The sequence below is a fragment of the Macaca nemestrina genome, chromosome 3 (assembly GCF_043159975.1).
Source record: "Macaca nemestrina isolate mMacNem1 chromosome 3, mMacNem.hap1, whole genome shotgun sequence".
NCBI classification, from domain to species: Eukaryota; Metazoa; Chordata; class Mammalia; order Primates; family Cercopithecidae; genus Macaca; species Macaca nemestrina.
This window is the reverse complement of record NC_092127.1, coordinates 180,431,843-180,451,803: the sequence shown is the minus strand read 5'-3', so window position 1 is coordinate 180,451,803 and position 19,961 is coordinate 180,431,843. Positions and strand designations below refer to the sequence as shown.

Sequence of the window (19,961 nt, the reverse complement as noted above, 5' to 3'; positions counted from 1 at the left end):
AAGGCAGATTCATCTCATTAATCTCAATACCATATAATAGACACCATGCTTACCCAGAGTGCAGTGCAATTCTGTAAGCTCAGGGAAATGTTTAAGCAGCTTCTGAAGGGACACTGCTCAGATGGAGTCACAGGCTATGGAGGCCTCAATCAAGCAGGACTTTTGCCTTCACCAATACAGACACTTGAATTCTAAGGGGCAAGAATGAAATAGAAAACAGGGTTAAAATTCAACCTTCAAAGTTTTTTGCTAAGCCAAATGGGGTTGAATGCTGATATTCAAAATGCACGAGGCTTTTTTTTTTTCTTTCTTTCTTTCTTTTTTTTTTAAGAACAGTTGTGGTCGAGAATAAAAGGTCATATCTTAAATCTCTTTAGTGACAATTGCTCTCATGCCATTAGAATATACTTAACTCCAACTGTCCTTTCGTTGTATCTTCCTTAAGAGGAGTAATGCTATTTTAATCATAACTCAGTCACAGGAGTTGAGCACTATCTTATTGAACTGGGAAGGAAATTAACAACAATCATCTCAAACAGAAGTTTAACAACAATTTATTCTGCTTAGGGACCTGAGCAAAGTAGTAGAGAGAAGAGATAGGAATGATAAAAAATGGCAAAGGGTAAAATTGAAAGGATTTTACTTTCTTAAAAGACACATAAAATTTGAATTTCAAACAGTTATAAACATATTATGTACCTTTTTTCTTAATGTTACAACTTCATTTCTTATTATAACAACATTTGCTTATTGTAAAAATACTTTAAAAATAGAGATAAGAGGCCAGGCCTGGTGGCTCACACCCGTAATCCCAGCACTTTGGAAGACTGAGATGGGAGGATCACCTGAGGTCAGGAGTTCGAGACCAGCGTGGCCAATATGGCAAAACCCCGTCTCTACTAAAATACAAAAAAAAAAAAAAAAAATTAGCCAGGCATGGCAGCGGGCACCTGTAATCCCAGCTACTCAGGAGGCTAAGGCAGGAGAATCACTTGAACCCGGGAGGGGGAGGTTGCAGTGAGCCAAGATCATGCCACTGCACTCCAGCCTGGGCGATAAGAGTGAAATTCCGTCTAAAAAAAAAAAAAAAAAAAAAAAAAAAAAAAAAAAAAAAAAACAGATACGAAGAAGGAGAAAACAAAAATCATCTATTGCCCTGCTACCCAGAGAGATTCTGTTGACTCTATATGTACATATGTATCTGTCTACATCTACCTTATCCATATCTCTATCCAAACAGATACACACAGAGATGCACACACAAACAATATATACATGCAATTTTTACAAGCTGTACTGTCATTTTAAACTCTTAACAGAATACATTAATTGGAAGAATACTACTGTTAATTAATATCTTGTTCTCTTCTCCTTGCAAGTCCACAAAATGACTAACTTCCCTGTCTTTTGAGGTGCGATATAACCATTGACTTTGCCAAATAAAATTTAAGTTGAAGTGACATATGCGACTTTGAAGTAGAAGCATTTTAGTAGTAGTGACTATCTGATCTGCCCTTTTCCTGCTGTGACATGGAGATGGAAATATAGGATATTTTCCCATAAGAAGGAGATATCTTGAAATGCTAAACCAACATGTGGAGGGAGGAGAGCTGTCTTTAAGAGTCACCCAGTTCTATATGAGCCATTGTGTAAGGCACTGAGAACTTTGGAATTCTTCTCACACTAGATTATACCTATCTCCATTTATCTAGTTTATTCTGACCAGTAAAAGTTTTAGCATCGTTCTGACATTAAATATTCTACAAAATCACTCAAATGGCTAAATTATACATCATCATGTGCATGTGGTACAATTTATTCAGCCAATTTTTTAGTGTCTCATATTTATTTCCATTTTTTAAGTTTTTATAAACAATATGGCAAGAAATATATTTTAGTTAAATTTTTGCTCATATTTATGTTATTTTCTTAAGCTGCAATCATAAATTGGAAAGTTGTTCAAAAGATACACAAAACCATCAGTTTTCTTACGTATAGTGTCAAATCATCCTACAGTCTTTTGACGGTTGACAGCATCATCAATAGCATAAAGAACACATGATTTCTCTGTTCAATATAAATATTCTATTTACCTACCTACCCTACCTTTCCAAATTTAAAGGTGAAATGGTGCCTTTTTTTATTGTAATTCATTGAGTCAAATATTTTTTTCATAGTTGTATAAGTTATTTGTATTTCTTCTCTTGTGAATTGTCTTGTTATTTTCTCGTTGATTTCCTAATATCATTTATTGAATAATACTTTCCTTAAATGCTTATTCATGCCTCGAGTTTGCAAAAATGCATGACAGTGGGCTTTAATTCTCCCCTACTGATCAGTCCATCCATGCCCAAATCATCACCAGGCTGCTTTAATTATTGCATCTTTAGATTTTCAATATCTCACATAATATCTTGCTATTCTTTTTGACATTTTGTTGTCTATTTTTAAATATTTATTTTTCAATTTAAACTTTTTAAAATTCTACTGGGATTTTCATCTTTTCCAAGAACATTATTCAAGTCTTATTTAACAACATTTCCTTCATTAATTCATTCAACAAATGTTTATTGAGCACTTGACATGAGCCAGGAATTATTTTAGGTACTGAACATAAAGAACAAATAGAATTCCTTGCTCTCATGGAGGTTATATTCTAGTGAGATAGAGATAAAGACAATGAACAAGATAAGTAAGTATACCAGAGAATGTTAAATAGTAGACAGAGCTAAATAGAAAAAAAAAAAAGCTGGAAAGGGGCTTATGAAATAGCATTGTTGGTGGGTTTTAATTCAAGTTCTTCAGGAAGCCAAAGTTAGAACAGAATCAGACATGCAGGAGATGCGTTGTGGGGTGTGAAAGTTGCGGATAACAAGAGGAAATCACTTTCATTAGACCCAGACGAAATAAGGCTGGGAAGGCATGAAGCAGAGGAAGCACATGCTTACATGCCTGAGATAAAAACCTTTCACAAGGACTTTCTAAAAACCCCGTAAGAAACCCTTTCACCTTCATGCATCCCCTGCTTTGATAAGATTTATTACCAGACATTCTTTAGGACTGCAGTAATTCAGGTAAGATTCTCTCAGAACACATGCCCAGTAAATGGGAAGACCACCAATGAACTGACAACAATCCTGGCTTTGCATCTCTGGAACCAATAAACTTTGTTTCTAAGGTCTTATTTAAATTCCTTTTTGCTAATGCAAGCTTCCTTTTACCCTTCCCTGGTGGTTTGCCATTCCATGCATTCCAGATTATAATCCTGATTTCTTATTCCTGAGTAAACCCAACATATTTAAAGATAATTTTCTCTAGTGGCTTTTTTAGGTTATGGGGTAGGTGGCGGGGGAGCCTGAGAAAAATATAGGAGAGAACACAGGAAAAGGCAGGAACACTGTCAGCCACTGATGAAATCTGACATTCATAAAGAAGGAAAGGAATAAACCTTAAATGTCTTATTGAGAAAAAGAGGGGAGAGGGAAAGGACAAGAAATAGGTGGGGGAAGGAAATGGGTAAAACTAGCCTCACACTGCTGTGCAGCCAAGAAAATCTCACCCAGCTGATTGGGAGCCTAGGCCAAAGATTTCGCAATGGAGGATTTCCACCTCTGGTAGAATTAGCCATGTGCTGGTACCCAATCGCTTTTGCTCATTGACTGGGAGCATCCCGGGGAAGGCGTGGCCTTTACTTGGTGGGTGGTATTGGAGTCAAGCAGGTTCTCTTTCCATGGCCACCACAATGGGATAAAGTTTTGAAATTTTAAATAGGTAGATTCTGAAATGTAGTACACATACTTGCCCATTTATTATGTATTTATAATTATTCCACAATATTGGCTGATGTTACAAAGGGGGTGGGACCTTTCCATGTCACTTGAAAATTAATTATTGCTAGTAGGCAGGAAACCTACATTTCGGATATTTATTTTCTTTTCTAACCTGCCACCTTCCCGAACTCTTATTAATTTATTTGCTCCTTTGGTTGAGATTTTCGTATTGTTAAGAACACCATCACACATAGTTTTGTCCCCATCTTTTTGAATTATTCTGCTTTATTTCTTATCTTTTTGCCAAATCAGGGTTGGTGATTGTGGATATGTTCATATTCATGGGACTCCCTTTCAGTTTTGCCATTAAAGGATTATGCCGATGATATATATATATTATATATATAATATATGTTATTTATATATATTTATATATATAATATATATGTATAACATATATAATATATAATATATATGTATAACATATATAATATATATTATATATGTATAACATATATATAATATATATTATATATTTGCCATTAAAGGATTATGTGATGATATATATAATATATATGTTATATATAATATCTTATATATATTATATATATAACATGTATAATATATATATATATTTCAGATGAATACATATATATATATTCATTCCTTGGTCAATTTCCTAAGGAATTCTAAATTACCAAAATTAACCTAGGAAATTGATCTGGGAACATTTTTTCACATCTTGCTATAGAATTATAGATAATGTATTCATACATTTTCCACCTCCTAATACATGATATATCTTATCATTTCTAGTGTTTGTGGTTGTGCTTTTACTTGTTCTTTTTTTTTTCATTAGACTTCAAGAAGTTTCTTTCTTTTACGTTTTTTTTCTTCAGAGAATCAGCTCTTGAAAGTGTCTGTCATTTCTGCAACTTTCTCTTTTATAATTTATTAATTTCTGCTTTTATCTTCAACATTCCTCGATTCATTCTCTGCATAATTTTATTTTATTTTTCACAGGCTTTTAAAAGAGAAAAAGTGAGAGTTGTTTGTGCCTTTTCTAGTCACATCTCTAATCATAATTATAATCATCACGTATTGCAGGCAGCGTGGGGTTATGGTCGAGGATGTAGATTCTGTCCGCTTCATATTTCCTGGGTTCATATCCCAGCTCTACTTTTGCCAACTGTGGCACATGGACAAGCAGTTTCCATATGTGTAAAATAAGGATTATCATTGTAATAACATTTAGCTCATAGGGTTACTGTGAAGATTACCTGAGCTAATATTTGTAAAGCTTTCAAACAGGGCTTGGCACACAGTAACTGCTATGTAATACATGAATAAATTACATTTATGCAGTACTTTATTCTTTACAAAACATCTTCACATTAATTTTCTCCCTTAGTTATAACAACTCCACGAGGCAAACAATTCTCATCATTACTTTTTCTATGATAAAACTGGAATGCCAACGAGTCAACTTAAATTAGTGGATGGAAGAGACAGGTCTTATGATTCTGGGATCAGCATGTGGCTTGAAGCCCAAATGACCTTTAGTTTAGGATTTGTGGGGACACAGACAGAGAAGTCCATCTTTGGCTCAGCTTTAGTCACTGGCAACAGTCGCAGATTTTGAGACCCTCAGCTGGATGATAAACCACTTGAGACCGGGACCAGCAGCTGGAACAACTGTCACGAAGAGCTTTAAGGTACCAGGCTCCTAGACAAGTGAAGTCAGCCTCGGCAGGAAGGTGGGACAGGACCTGGTTGAAGTGCAGGCGATGTGGGTTCTCATCCTGGTCTTGCCTCTGTCTTACTCAGTAAGTGTAAACAAGACACTTTGCCCTGCCACATCTCCATTTTCTCAAATATGAAACAGGGAAAATATTTCTGCCCAGCCTCCTCCACACGGCCCCTACAGGATTCAGAAGATGCTGCTGGCGGTGCATGCAGCACTTTGAAAGTTTATAAAGTTTTCCACATAGGCAAGATTCTGTGCATGTCTAAGATCTCTCCCCTCCCACTTTCTTTGCTTACACAACCAGGAAGTGAAAAGCAGATGTGGAAACCACTCCCAAACTTTGTGCCAGCCCCCCAAATCTTGTGCCCAGGAAATGTCCTCCAACTTTTCCTCACACCAACAGCATCATTATCTTTGCATAGGAGAAAAAAAATCTATACATCTCTCCAAACAGAAATCTAATTTCCAACTGGCTTCACCTGGACTGTGAACCATAGGAAACAGACCACAACCAAATTTTCCACAAGCACTGTTTTCCATGCACACCCAAAACCAAGCAGGAAAGAGAGGAAATGGAAAACTCCCCTGGGCACTTAGCCCTTCATTATGTTGTAAGAGTGCGAACTACCTGGGGAAAATAATCAAATTTAGGGGAGAAGGAGATTAGTCCAATTCTGGTTCACATTACCAAAACTGTTTCTCTAACTATATATTTCTTCAGATTCTAGGAACTGTCCACTGAAATCATTTTACATTTTAAATCCATTGTATTTAGGTTTCTTCTTTCCCCAACAAGAACTGAATCCATCTATTAACTACCTACCTAGTCTTTTCTTGGTGAGTAGCCACTTTTATTTTCCTAAAGTGTACAGGATGGAAATTTGAAGGAGATGTGCAAATCACAACTACAAGGCACGCAAGTGAGTAGGGGAGGCTTCTACCCCTTCTTCTGTTCCTAATAGAACCCCCTTAAACCTCAAGAAAGAGATGTGAGCAGCTAGACATTAGAGTCCTTCCTTCTTTTGCAAGGAAAAAACGTGGAGGGAAGAGAGAGAGACTGATTTTCTGAGCACCGACAGGCTTTATCCTTCATGAATTTCATTCTTCCTTTGTTCTATGTGTGTAGAAAGGAGGGAGGGAATTAGTAGAAAGAGTGACAAAGAAACTGATGTCCAGTGGGTATGCAAAAGAGGACCCTGGCTGAACTTACCATTTGTGGGCAGGGTGCCAATGGTCTGTGGCCACCCATAGATGCCAGTTATACCCTACTCAGGCTAGGAAAGGACCCACAGAGCAAAAGAACGATCCCAAGAGTTCTTGTGAATTAAGATTGCTCTTAACCAAATTTAGTACATGTCGCTAACAAAGGAAGGTTATTGCCAGGCCCAGCTGCTCTGCCCTCATCAGACATAGAGAAGTATGTAGAGTTCAGGGCCAGCAAGGGATGAAAGGGAACCAGTGATTAGTGGGTATCCACTATGTGTCAGATACTTGTTAATAGACACACACAGACATACATAAAATCTCATTAACCCAGTAGAAAGTTAGCTTCCGGATGGTAAAGGATTTTGCCCATTTTGTTCACTGTTCTAGCTCTAGTGCATTGACACATAGCAAGTGCACAAGAAATACATGTGAAATGAATAAATGGACTGTCACAACCCTACGGATATAAAATAATTACCAATCTTGTTTTAAGATGAGGCAGCTAAGTTTCAGAGATGTTGGGGAGTAGATGAGCTAGGATTCAAACCTAGCTATGTCCGGAATCCATAGCCAATGCCTTTCAGGACCCCTTGCTGTTCTCACACAACAAACTGAAATGTATACAGCACAAAGTGTGGCCAGGGTCGTAAAATCACATTCCATAAAGAATCATTGGAGAACTGAGGTGTTTATCTGTGAAAAGGAACATCATAAACTAACAAGTTATGGAGAGGCCCTCCCCTTTCTGGAATTCTGTTCCTCATTCGTGAGATGAAGGTTTTGGACTAGATCACAGAACAAATAATTGACATATGTATCATGACCCTGCCCTTCTATGACAGGCATTACTCATTGATTATAGTACTCTTTCTCACTGAATTTGGATGCAATTTCATAAATATTCTCAACAACACTCCATGCAACCCCACCCATGATTAAAATTGGCATGCATAATAAAGGCTGTTTGATTTCTCTAAACTAGATCATCTCTAATGTTCCTCAAATTTATTTATTTTTTAGGAGTTTTTCATTACTTTATTTTTCAAATGGTTTCTAATGTTAGCCTCATGAGTTATTCCATATACAGTCACTCTCTACATAACAACATTAATGTTAATGACAGACCACATATACAGCAGGGGTCCCATAAGATTATAATACCATATTTTTACTGTACCTTTTCTATGTTTACTTTTTATCTCCATTTATAATTTTTATTTCCATAGGTTATTGGGGAACAGGTGGTGTTTGGTTACATAAGTTCTTTAGTGGTGATTTGTGAGATTTTGGTGTGCCCAGCACCCGAGCAGTACATATTGCACCCTATTTGTAGGCTTTTATCCCACACCTCCCTCCCACCCTTTTCCCCAAGTCTCCAAAGTCCATTGTATCATTCTTATGCCTTTGCGTCCTCATGGCTCAGCTCCCACACATCAGCGAGAACATACAATGTTTGGCTTTCCATTCCTGAGTTACTTCACTTAGAATAATAATCTTCATTTTCATTAATTCATTCCTTTTTATGGTTGAGCACTATTCCATTTTTTAATATATAAATATTACACTTATGGTGATACATATATACACGCACACATATATATACACACACTTATATGTATTCATATATACACACACACACACACACACATATATATAGGTTCTTTATCCACTTGATGGGCATTTGGATTGGCTCCACGTTTTTGCAATTGCAAATTGTGCTGCTATAAACATGCATGTGCAAGTGTCTTTTCCATATAATGACTTCTTTTCCTCTGGGTAGATACCCAGTAGTGGGATTGCTGGATCAAATGGTAGTTCTACTTTTAGTTCCTTAAGGAATCTCCACACTGTTTTCCATAGTGGTTGCACTAGTTTACAGTCCCACCAGCAGTATAGAAGTGTTCCCTGATCACCACATCCACACCAACATCTACTGTTTTTTTTATTTTTTTAATTATGGCCATTCTTGCAGGAGTTACCTGGTATCACATTGTGGCTTTGATTTGCATTTCCCTGATCATTAGTAATGTTGAGTATTTTTTTCGTATGTTTGTTGGCCATTTGGATATCTTCTTTTGAGAACTGTCTATTCATGTCCTTAACCCACTTTTTGATGGGACTGTTTTTTTTCTTGCTGATTTGTTTGAGTTCACTGTAGATTCTGGATGTTAGTCCTTTGTCCCATGTATAGATTAGGAAGATTTTCTCCCACTCTGTGGGTTGTCTGTTTACTCTGCTGACTGTTCCTTTTGCTGTGCAAAAGGTCTTTAGTTTAATTAAGTCCCAGCTATTTATCTTTGTTTTTATTGCATTTGTTTTTGGGTTCTTGGTCAAGAAATCCTTCCCTAAGTCAATTTCTAGAAGGGTTTTTCCAATGTTATCTTCTAGAGTTTTTATAGTTTCAGGTCTTAGATTTAAGTCCTTTATCTTGAGTTGATTTTTATATAAGGTGAGAAATGAGGATCCAGTTTTATTCTCCTACATGTGGCTAACCAATTATCCCAGCACTGTTTGTTGAAAAGAGTGTCCTTTCCCCACTTATGTTTTTGTTTGCTTTGTTGAAGATCAGTTGGCTGTAAGTACTTGGGTTTATTTATGGGTTCTCTACTCTGCTCCACTGGTCTATGTGCCTATTTTAATTACAGTACCATGCTATTTTGGTGACTATGGCCTTATAGTATAGTTTGAAATCAGGTAATGTGATGCCTCCAGATTTGTTCTTTTAGCTTAGTCTTGCTTTGGTTATGCAGGCTCTTTTTAGATTCTATATGAATTTTAGAATTGTTTTTTCTAATTCTGTGAAGAATGATAGTGGTATTTTGATGGGAATTGTATTGAATTTGTAGATTACTTTTGGCAATATGGTCATTTTCACAATATTGATTCTACCCTTCCATGAGCATGGGATGTGTTTCCATTTGTTTGTTCATCTATGATTTCTTTCAGCAGTGTTTTGTAATTTTCCTTGTAGAAGTCTTCCACCACCTTGGTTCGGTATATTTCTAAGTATTGTATTTTATTTTATTTTTTGCAGCTATTGTAAAAGGGGTTGAATTCTTGATTTGATTCTCTGCTTGGTCACTCTTGGTGCATAGAAGAGTACTGATTTGTGTATATTAATTTTGTATCCAGAAACTTTGCTGAATTCTTTTATCAGTTCTAGGGGCTTTCTGGAGGAGTCTTTAGGGTTTTTGAGGTAGAGGATCATATCATCGGCAAACAATGACAGTTTGACTTCCTCTTTACCAATTTGGATGCCCTTTATTTCTTTTGTCTGATTGCTCTGGATAGGACTTCTAGTACTATGTTGAAGAGGAGTGGTGAGAGTGGGCATCCTTGTCTTTTTCCAGTTCTCAGAGGGAATGCTTTCAACTTTTGCCCACTCAGTATTATGTTGGCTGTGGGTTTGTCATAGATGGTTTTTATTACATTGAAGTGTGTCCCTTGTATGCCAATGTTGCTGAGAGTTTTCATCATAAAGCGATGATGAATTTTGTTGAATGCTTTTTCTGCATCTATTGAGGTGATCATGTGATTTTTGTTTTTAATTCTGTTTATGTGGTGTATCACATTTATTGACTTGCATATGTTTAACCATCCCTGGTATGAAACCCACTTGAACATGGTGGATTATCTTTTTGATATGTTGTTGGATTTGGTCAGCTAGTACTTTGTTAAGGAGTTTAGCATCTATGTTCATCAGGAATATTGGTTGGTAGTTTTCTATGAACACCTTTACATGCATAAACTAGAAAATGAATAGAATGTATATTCTGCAGTTGTTTGATGGAATGTTCTGTATATATCTGTTAAGTCCATTTTTTCCAAGGTAGAGTTTAAATCCATTGTTTCTTTGTTGACTTTCTGTCTTGATGAGCTGTCTAGTGCTGTCAGTGGAGTATTTAAGTCCCCACTATTATTATGTTGCTGTCTATCTCATTTCTCAAGTCTATTAGCAATTGTTTTATAAATTTGAGAGCTTCAGTGCAGGTGCAAATATGTTTAGGATTGTGATATTTTCCTGTTGGACAAGGCCTTTTACCAATAATGTCCCTCTTTGTCTTTTTAAACTGGTGTTGCTTTATAGTTTGTTTTGTCTGATATAAGAAGAGCTATTCCTGTTCACTTTTGGTGTTCATTTGCATGAAATGTCTTTTTCCACCACTTTACCTTAAGTTTATGTGAGTCCTTATGTGTTAGGTGAGTCTCTTGAAGGCAGAAGATGGTTGGTTGGTTAATTCTTATCCATTCTGCAGTTCTGTATCTTTTAAGTAAAGCATTTAGGCCATTTATATTCAGTGTTAGTATTGAGGTATGAGATACCATTCCATTCATTGTGCTATCTGTTGCCTGTCATTTTTTGTTTTTGTTTTTTAAATTGTGTTTTTGTTGTAAAATTCCTGTGAGATTTATGCTTTAAAGAGGTTCTGTTGTGATGTGCTTCCAGGATTTGTTTCAAGATATAGAGCTCCTTTTAGCAGTCCTTGTAGTAGTGGCTTTGTAGTGGTGAATTCTCTCAGCATTTGTTTGTCTGAAAAAGACTGTATGTTTCCTTCATATATGAAGCTTAGTTTTGCTGGATTCAAAATTCTTGGCTGATCATTGTTTTGTTTGAGGAAGCTGAAGGTAGGGTCACAAATCTCTTCCAGTTTGTAGGGCTTCTGCTGAGAAATCTGTGATAATCTGATAGGTTTTCCTTTATAGGTTACCTGGTGCTTTTGCCTCACAACTCTTAAACTTCTTTCCTTCATCTTACCTTTAGATAACCTGATGACAATGTGCCTAGGTGATGATCTTTTTGCAATGAATTTCCCAGGTGTTCTTTGTGCTTCTTGTATTTGGATGCCTAGGTCTCTAGCAAGGCCAAGGAAGTTTTCCTCAATTATTCCTCTAAATATGTTTTCCAAACTTTTGTATTTCTCTTCTTCCTCAGGAATGCCAATTATTCTTAGGTTTGGTCACTTAACATAATCCCAGGCTTCTTGGAGGCCTTGTTCACATTTTCTTTTTCTTTTTTCCTTGTTTTTGTTAGATTGGGTTAATTCAAAGACCTTGTCTTCAAGCTATGAATTGCTTTCTTCCACTTGTTCAATTCTATTGCTGAGACTTTCCAGAGCATTTTGCATTTCTATAAGTGTGTCCATTATTTCCTGAAGTTTTGATTGTTTTTTATTTATGTTAGCTATGTCATTGAATATTTCTCCCTTCACCTTGCATCATTTTCTTGATTTCTTTATGTTGGGTTTCACCTTTCTCTGGTGCCTCCTTGATTATCTAATAACTAACCTCCTGAATTCTTTTTCAGGTAAACCAGGGATTTCTTCTTGGTTTGGATCCATTGCTGGTGAGCTACTGTGATTTTTTTTGTGGGGTGTTTAAAAGCCTGCTTTGTCATATTATCAGAGTTGGTTTTCTGGTTCCTTCTCCTTTGGGTAGCCTCTGTCAGAGGGAAGGTCTAAGGCTGAAGGCTTTTGTTCAGATTCTTTTGTCCCATGGGGTGTTCCTTGATGTAGTACTCTCCCCCTTTTCCTATGCATGTGGCTTCCTGAGAACTGAGCTGTAGTGATTATTATCTTTCTTCTGGATCTAGCCACCCAGGGAGTCTACCAGGCTCTGGGCTAGTACTGGGGGCTGTCTGTACAGAGTCCTGTGATGTGAAACATCTGTGGGTCTCTCAGTCATGGATGCCAGCGCCTATTCCAGTGGAGGTTGCAGGGGGGTAAAATGGACTCTGTGTGGGTTCTTAGCTTTGGTGGTTTAATGCACTATTTTTGTGCTGGTTGGCCTCCTGCCAGGAGGTGGTGCTTTCCAGAGAGCATCAGCTGTGGTAGTGTGGAGAGAAACAGATGGTAGGTGAGGCCCTAGAACTCCCAAGTGTATATGCCCTTTGTCTTAGTTACTAGGATGAGTACGGAAGGACCACGGGGTGGGGGCAGGCCTAGGCTTGTCTGAGCTCAGACTCTCCTTGGGTGGACCTTGCTGCAGCTATGTGGGGGATGGGGGTGAGGTTCCCAGATCAATGGAGTTATGTTCCCAGGAGGATTGTGGCTATCTCTACTGTGTCATGCAGATTGTCAGGGAAGTGGGGGCTAGCCAGCAGTCACAGACCTTACCCAGCTCCCATGCAACCCAGAGCGCCAGTCTCACTCCCACTATACACCCCCAACCACACCAAGTTTATTTCCAGGCAGTGGGTGAGCAGGGCTATGAACTTGCCCCAGGTTACCTGCCTCCCAGCTGCGAAAGCAAGTATGGATTTCCTTCTTCCCCAGTCAGTGGAATCTGCATTCCAGATTCACACCCTTCCCCAAGTTCTGGCCAGGAGGCTTCTTAATCAGTTCAAATTGTTACTATGTTCAGCTAGAGATTTCCTTCTCCTTGTGGCCTTTCTCCAGTGCCTCTGGCAGCCCTCCCAAAGGATTCCTGTGAAGCCAGGCAGGAATGACCAGCCTGGGGACCCAGAGAGCTCACAGGGCCTTTTCCACTGCTTCCTCCACTTCCGTACCTCCCTTGGCTCTCTAAATTGACTGAGCTCCAGATAAGGTCAAAATCTTCTCCCGTAATCTAGACCTTCAGTTTCCCCAGTGGGAGTGTGTGTTTAGAGGTAGACAATCTCCCTTTCCCACTTCTGCAGTTTGGGCACTCAGCATATTTGCAGTGTCTCCTGGGTCCTGCGGGAGCAACCCGCTTCCTTCAGAGGGTCGGTGGGCCCTCTCGGGTTTCCTAGTTTATTCCTGCAGTCGTTCTGGAGCTAAAATTCATGATGCGAGCCTCCATACACTGCTCTGTCCATCCGAGTCAGAGCTGCAATCTAGTCCTGCTTCCTATCTGCCATGATTCCCCTTTTTCTCCTCTCAAATTTGTTTGTTTAATTTGTTTTTGTCCATGAATTCAACACTGTTTCTATCTTGCTCCGTATATTGTTTAACACAGAAGAGACCATGACCAATAAAAGGCTCCAATCTTCCCTGAGAACAGTACCATAAAAATCATGTAGCCTCTGAACTCTGGGTTTATTCAAAGAGAATCTTCTATTAAAATCACCTTCCAGATAAGAGAAAAATAAAAAGTTTTAACTACAACTGATCTAAATATTGTTGACAGAAGATCCCCTCCTCTAAAACTGAGACAATGCCTATTACAAAGACTGCATTTCAAAAGTAAAAAGTGAGCTAAAGTAAAAAGTTGGGAGAGAGTTTTAGATTTAAGGTTTTGGCCCATGGATTGGCTTGTAGTCAATATTTTCTTGAGTTACACATACAGTGAAGATTGCCACGAAATAAGATGACACATTGAAAATAACATTATCTGAGCAGCATCATGTCTGGATTTCAGCCAAGCTCAAGAAATATAAAATAATGTTATTTTTATATGGTAGCCTCACAGCTGGGTATCTGGCTTTTAATGGTTTAGAAAGAGTAAGTGAGAAGACTTCATATTGATTTTTTTTCAAGTTTACTTTTTAATAACACAAATAACCTTCAGTAACTCATAAGGTATTCCATTAATGCCATAAAAGTACAAAATCTGAATTTCTGGTTTAGAAGTTCTCACATTTCATAGAATGCAAATGTTAGATGCATTTATGCAATCACAAATGCAACTAAGGTCATTGGTGGCAAACAACAGAAAGTAACTCTGGTTGATTTACACAGGAAGGGAATGAATAAATGGTGTTGGGACGTTCAAGGAATGGATCTGAAGGCAGAGGAACTAGGCTCAAGAGTCTGTGAGTACAGCCAGGACCCTGCCCCATCACTACTGGCCATGTGCTCCCTCCCGACCCATTCCATCCTGCTAGATTCAATTGCCCTGGACATTCACTCTACACCAGTGATCTCCTGAGTCCAGCATAAATGCCATGGATAATGTCTAACAGTCTCTATGTCTTCACATCATTCTCTCATTATTCAAAGTCCTAGACAGAAACTTCTTCTTATTCACACTCAAGTTTTGGCCCTGGATCTAGCTGTTAGCCAGTAGAGATAGGAAATACTTGCCCCCTCCTTGGGCTTCTGCTCAAATAGGAAAGTATCCAGAAGCTGGGGAACCAAAATGACTAAAGTTTGTTAAAATAAAATACCCAAATGAATACAAAGTGAATATTTCATGTCAGTGAAATACCCCAACTTCACCTTTGTTAAAAAATAACAAAGAACTGTAATTTATTGAGGTGACTTTCTTCCAGGCAATGCACTATGTACAATATATAATATATTGTGTACTTCTAGGCAATGCACTATGTATAATATTTAATATATATAATTTCCATCTCATTTAATCCCTCATAACACCCCTAATGAGACAGGTATTAGCATACTAAGGACAAGGAAAGAGTAACATGCTCAGGTTTACACAGCTATTGAGCGTCAGAGCCAGAATTTAAAGGAAAACCTTTCTGAAACCAATACCAGCTCCTCTAACCACTAAACTACACAGACTCTCCATGAGTATTGCTACTGTGGCTTGGCTCAGGGTTTGCACTTACAAGGCATAGGATACGTTTATTTTGGCATTTCCTTTCAGCAGACATTCAGTGAGTTCCCACCACCTATAAGTCACCATCTTAAGCACCATGGGTGGACATGAACATGAGTAAAGTACATGTCAGTCGCTAACTACAATATGGAAAATAATAAAATCCATGCTAGTGACAAATAAAAGATAAGTCATAACCTGCAAATTCCTTGAGGGCAAGGATTGTGTCTTTCTTGCTTACTTTCTATCCTTAGTACTTAGCAAGGTGCCTGGATATAGTAGACTCTCAGTAAGTATTTAATGAATGAATAAAAATAATTAACATTTATTATGCACTTACCATGAGCCAAGCACCGTGCCAAGCCTCCTATGAGGTATTTACAATGACTATCTCCATTGTGTACCCTACCTAGGATCACGTGAGTCAGGGGCATACAAAACCATGCAAACTGCACTGTACTGGGGGTGAGAGCTTCAGCTTGAGGTCGGCAACCAGACAGCATGCTGGTTATAGCAATCTGGGCTCCACATCTGTACCCCCTTGGCTTTCAAAAGAAGAAAAGGCATCTTGTTCAATGGCTCTGTTAAGAGAAAAGAAATTGCTCTCCCAGAATTTTCCCACGGATCCCCCGTTTGCATCTAACTGGCAGGAATTGGTCATATACTTATTCCTAAATTGGGTTCTGTAGCCAAAGCGAAGTCATGAGCTGACTGGCCTCAGCCAAAATGGCCAGTTCAGTCAGGTCCAGAGAAGTATTAAGAGGGCTATTAAGTAATATTAAGGGGGTTCTGATGATCCTTAATAGGGTCAAGCCCTGCAGCTGGAGGTCGGTTCAACTTCCCCTGGAGCATATGGGCTATTGGGAGATGGGTAGCTAGCTGTAAATAAGTGGAACTACTCTCAGGAAGGCGAAATGGACAGATGGATGCTCTATCGGTCACTGAATATGTCCACTATGACCTCCCTCTTTAAATTCCTACGAGGACCCCCCACAGCTCTCAGAATAAAGTCCGAATGTCTCAGCAAAGCACACAACGTTCTTCACCACTTGCCTTCAGCCTGATTTTCCAGGCTTACTTCCAAACCTTGCAGGTCCCCTCCCCTGGTTTCCTAGAACTATTCCCTCTCCTCTGAAAGCATGCCCTGCCCTTCCCCTTGCCTTTGCCCATGTGGTCTTGTGCCCGGAAAACTTTTCGGCTCTCAGATAACATGGCAGCTCCTCCTCTCAGCACAATGTCCTGCCTGCTTCTTTGGGTGAACTGCTCCTCAATGCCTCAGGGGACCCCATGAGACAGTCTGCAAGGGCAAGCCTCCCTCACCAGGCTGCAGCGGTGCCTTCCTTGTCTTCGAATAAAGCAAGAAAATGAAAAGTCCTTTGAATGAGTGAATGAATCCTAATGCGACATACTGTCTCCATTTCCTGAGCTTTTCCTTCCCAATCCTGATCACAATTGAAATTACATATTCATTGATATAATCATTTGTTTGGTATCTGTTTCCCCCCATAAAAATATAAGCTGTCTGGGGGCAGGAACCATGTCTCTTGTTCACTCCTGCACCTACCACAGTGTCTGACACATCTCAAGGGTTTAATAAATATCTGTTGAATGAATATAACATCCAGGATATAAAGCTGCCTAAGAACTGCACACGCTTTTTTCCATTGCATCTATTTTCTTCATCAAGGAAATAATATTGCTCATAGAAATGAAGAAGAAACCTAAGCTTTATTCCAGACAGCTTTTCACAGCTTTGGTTGCTGGAAAGAGGCAAAACCCCAAGTCACATGATTTTGTATTTAGAATATTAATTGTCCCTAGGTCATGCAGAACAGTGATACTTTCCTTAATGAAATGATCTTGTACTAATTTCTATTTGTATGCAAAAGACATCATTGGTTTAACATATTGAGACAATCTCCCCAAATGGTGCACACCCATATCTGCCTAGCTGAAGAAGGGGAAAGGCTTCTGATTTATTACACATAAACAAAATGAATAAGATAACATTTTATTAGTTAGAAACCATTATAAAAACAGCAATAAAATGGGGCCGTACAAGTGGAAGATGGTCTTATCAATAAATCCTCGGAAGTTTAGGCCCCTGGTGCATGTTGTAATAATAAAAAAGATAATTAAAAGGATCGAATTGCAAAGCTGTATCATTTTTATCAAGAAGCAGACCTCTAACAATAGAAAACATCAGGGCAGTAATAGTCGGGGAGTCGCTAACCTTTTTAAAAAGGAAAGGTATTGGAGATTCAAGTTATTTTAGCTAATGTGAGAGGAATCCATGTTTACGTTGTGTCGCACTGAAACCTGCAAATCCAGGCAAGAAATGGCTTTCCTTTAAAATCAGTATCTTTATGAGTCTTGTTTCTGGTGCTGAGCAGTAACTGGCTTTATTAAATTAGCCATGTCCATCCTATCAATTATGGCTGATATTATCACTAACAACTGCGGGTGAGAAAGACAGTTTCCTTACTTTTTGTCTCAGAAAGTCTTGGGTTTTCTTCCCTTGACTAAGAATCTTCATTTTGTCTTAGAAAATTCTTATGACATGTTGCAAATACTTTTTATACAAAGACATCACAAGGAAACACAGAAACCTCAGAGCTTTCTCATTTCCCAGAGAGCTGTAGTCAGTTTTTAGAAAGTAAATTGTGTCCTCTACCCTCCCCTCAACTCCCTCCAGGTCAACGTTTCCCCTCCCCCATCCTGGTCAGTTTAATATGAGTCACTGCCCGGGCTTTGTTGTATGGAATAACATATTCTCCTGGGAGTCAGTTCATGCAAAACACTCCCCGCTGAGAGAGTGGAAATTTACCCATAAGACATTCTTCCAGCAGCAAGCCCCTGGAGGAAACCTGACCAGAATGTTTAAAAGACTTGAGGAGCTCAGTCTCCTTCACTCCCTCAAAATTTCTCAGAGAAAAAAAAACAAAAACAAAACAAAACAAAAAAACCCCACATATTTAAGGTTTATAACACCTGGTGACAACAGACACAGTGAGATATGATGTTATTTAGAAAGAAAACTGAAAATGAGTAGATTATTTCCAATATTTCGTCTGCCACTCTGTCTTCTACCACGATTTCTATTCTCTCTATTCTCCCTTCCCATTTTGGTTTATAGTCACTCTGCAGTCGTTCCATTGATCAATGCATGAACTCTTTTTTTCTAACAACTGCCACATACTCAATAAGTTACTTTAAGCCAAGTAGCCATTATTTTGCAACATATTTATAAGCTCTGATATATTTTCTGTAGTGCAAATGACATCGATTTACCACTAAAATAATACATGTGTTCATAAATGTGTAAATCACAAGAAAGCTTAGTTGGGACTTCTTTATAAAAAGCCTCAAAACAAGCCCATCTTTGTAAAACATACACATATACATAATTAATAATGTAATATACACACATACATATAGATACAGATACATATTTTTTTAATAGTAAAGCTAAGGATCATGAAAGAACATGGAAATGGAAGCCCATCCCAAGAACTTTGCTTCTTCTTCATCAACATTTACCAAATGGTGATGCAAACAAATCAGAGGAAATATAAATTTCACCGAAGGCAGCTCCCATCTTAGAGAGGGCCTAGACAAAGCTGGTAAGAACCAGCTGTCTTGAAAAGGCATCAAAAGAGATTTACTTGATGGCCCCTGGGCTAGACATTGTGTCATGTTTTCTTTTTATTAAGAACTTGTTATCTAGGTTTTCAAAAGTGCACTTATAATACACTTTACTAAATAGTATGTAGAGTTGCACAGTGTATGCCTGTATAAAAACCCTGTTAAAAATTTCAAAGTTTGCAAACTGGAAGAATAAGTGAGTGGCTCATTTAATTTATTTTAATCAGTTATATCAGGAAAATGCAATTATATTGAAGGGAACCCTTTGCAGAAGCAGAGAGCAATTATGTTTTGCGTGCGGAGTACTTTTTTTTTTAAGCCCATGTCTGCAGCATTAAAGAAAAGCATAATGTCAATCATCTTGATTTCAAATTCCTTTAGTGCAGTCCTTAAACAGTGCAAAAATTATAGAAAGCTAAAGCTATTTTTCTCAAGACTGTGTGCAGCTGTTTTCTGCAATTCTTGAACATTCTTGATATAAATGTGTTTCCAAAGGTACCCATTTTTAAAAGTAAAAGCTACTGCAGTAATGCTCTTAACCTTATTTTAAATAGATATTTTCACATCATCTCTTAAAGAGAATAACTCACCAAAGAGGCCGCTTGAGTGAGTTAAAGTTTCACTAAATTTAAGCAATGGGATTTCCCTGCTCATTACCATCACCTTATGCAAAAGAGCAGCTTAAAAGTTGACAAGTAGATGGCAACAGTGTAAAATGGCAGCCTACTTAAAGGGAATTTGTTAAATTGTTGAAGATGTGAGTGGGAGACAGGTAAGCAAATGTTATAAGAAGTACTGCACTTCCAAAGACAAGTCCAAAATTCTAACCTCGGGAAGCGCAGGGATCTCTCTTCCTCTCTCTCTGCTTTCAGGACTTTGGGCAGCTTTAAAATGAAGCCAATGCATTTCACAAGTAAAAACAATCATGTTTCCTTTCTGCCTAATGTAAGTAAATCAACTTTGAGCTCAATATTGAGTTGAAATCTCTTAAGATATAGTGACTTATAACCTGTCCAGATATGATTAACAAAGATCTTTGATTAGAAATGGGAATATAGGTGGCAAGTGACAGGTAGATCCCTGGAGCTCATTGTGCAACTTCTCATTGTTTCATG

At 38.1% G+C, this 19,961-nt stretch overlaps 1 long non-coding RNA gene across 4 annotated transcripts in view; it reads right to left on the bottom strand.

Annotated features, from left to right (window-relative positions):
- LOC105487889 (uncharacterized) overlaps window positions 1-19,961 on the bottom strand; it is a 550,215-nt gene that overhangs the window by 249,527 nt on the left and 280,727 nt on the right. For all 4 annotated transcript variants that reach the window (XR_011621439.1, XR_011621440.1, XR_011621438.1 and 1 more), the window contains one exon: window positions 54-191. This is a non-coding gene — a long non-coding RNA (uncharacterized lncRNA). The remainder of the gene's footprint in view (window positions 1-53; window positions 192-19,961) is intronic.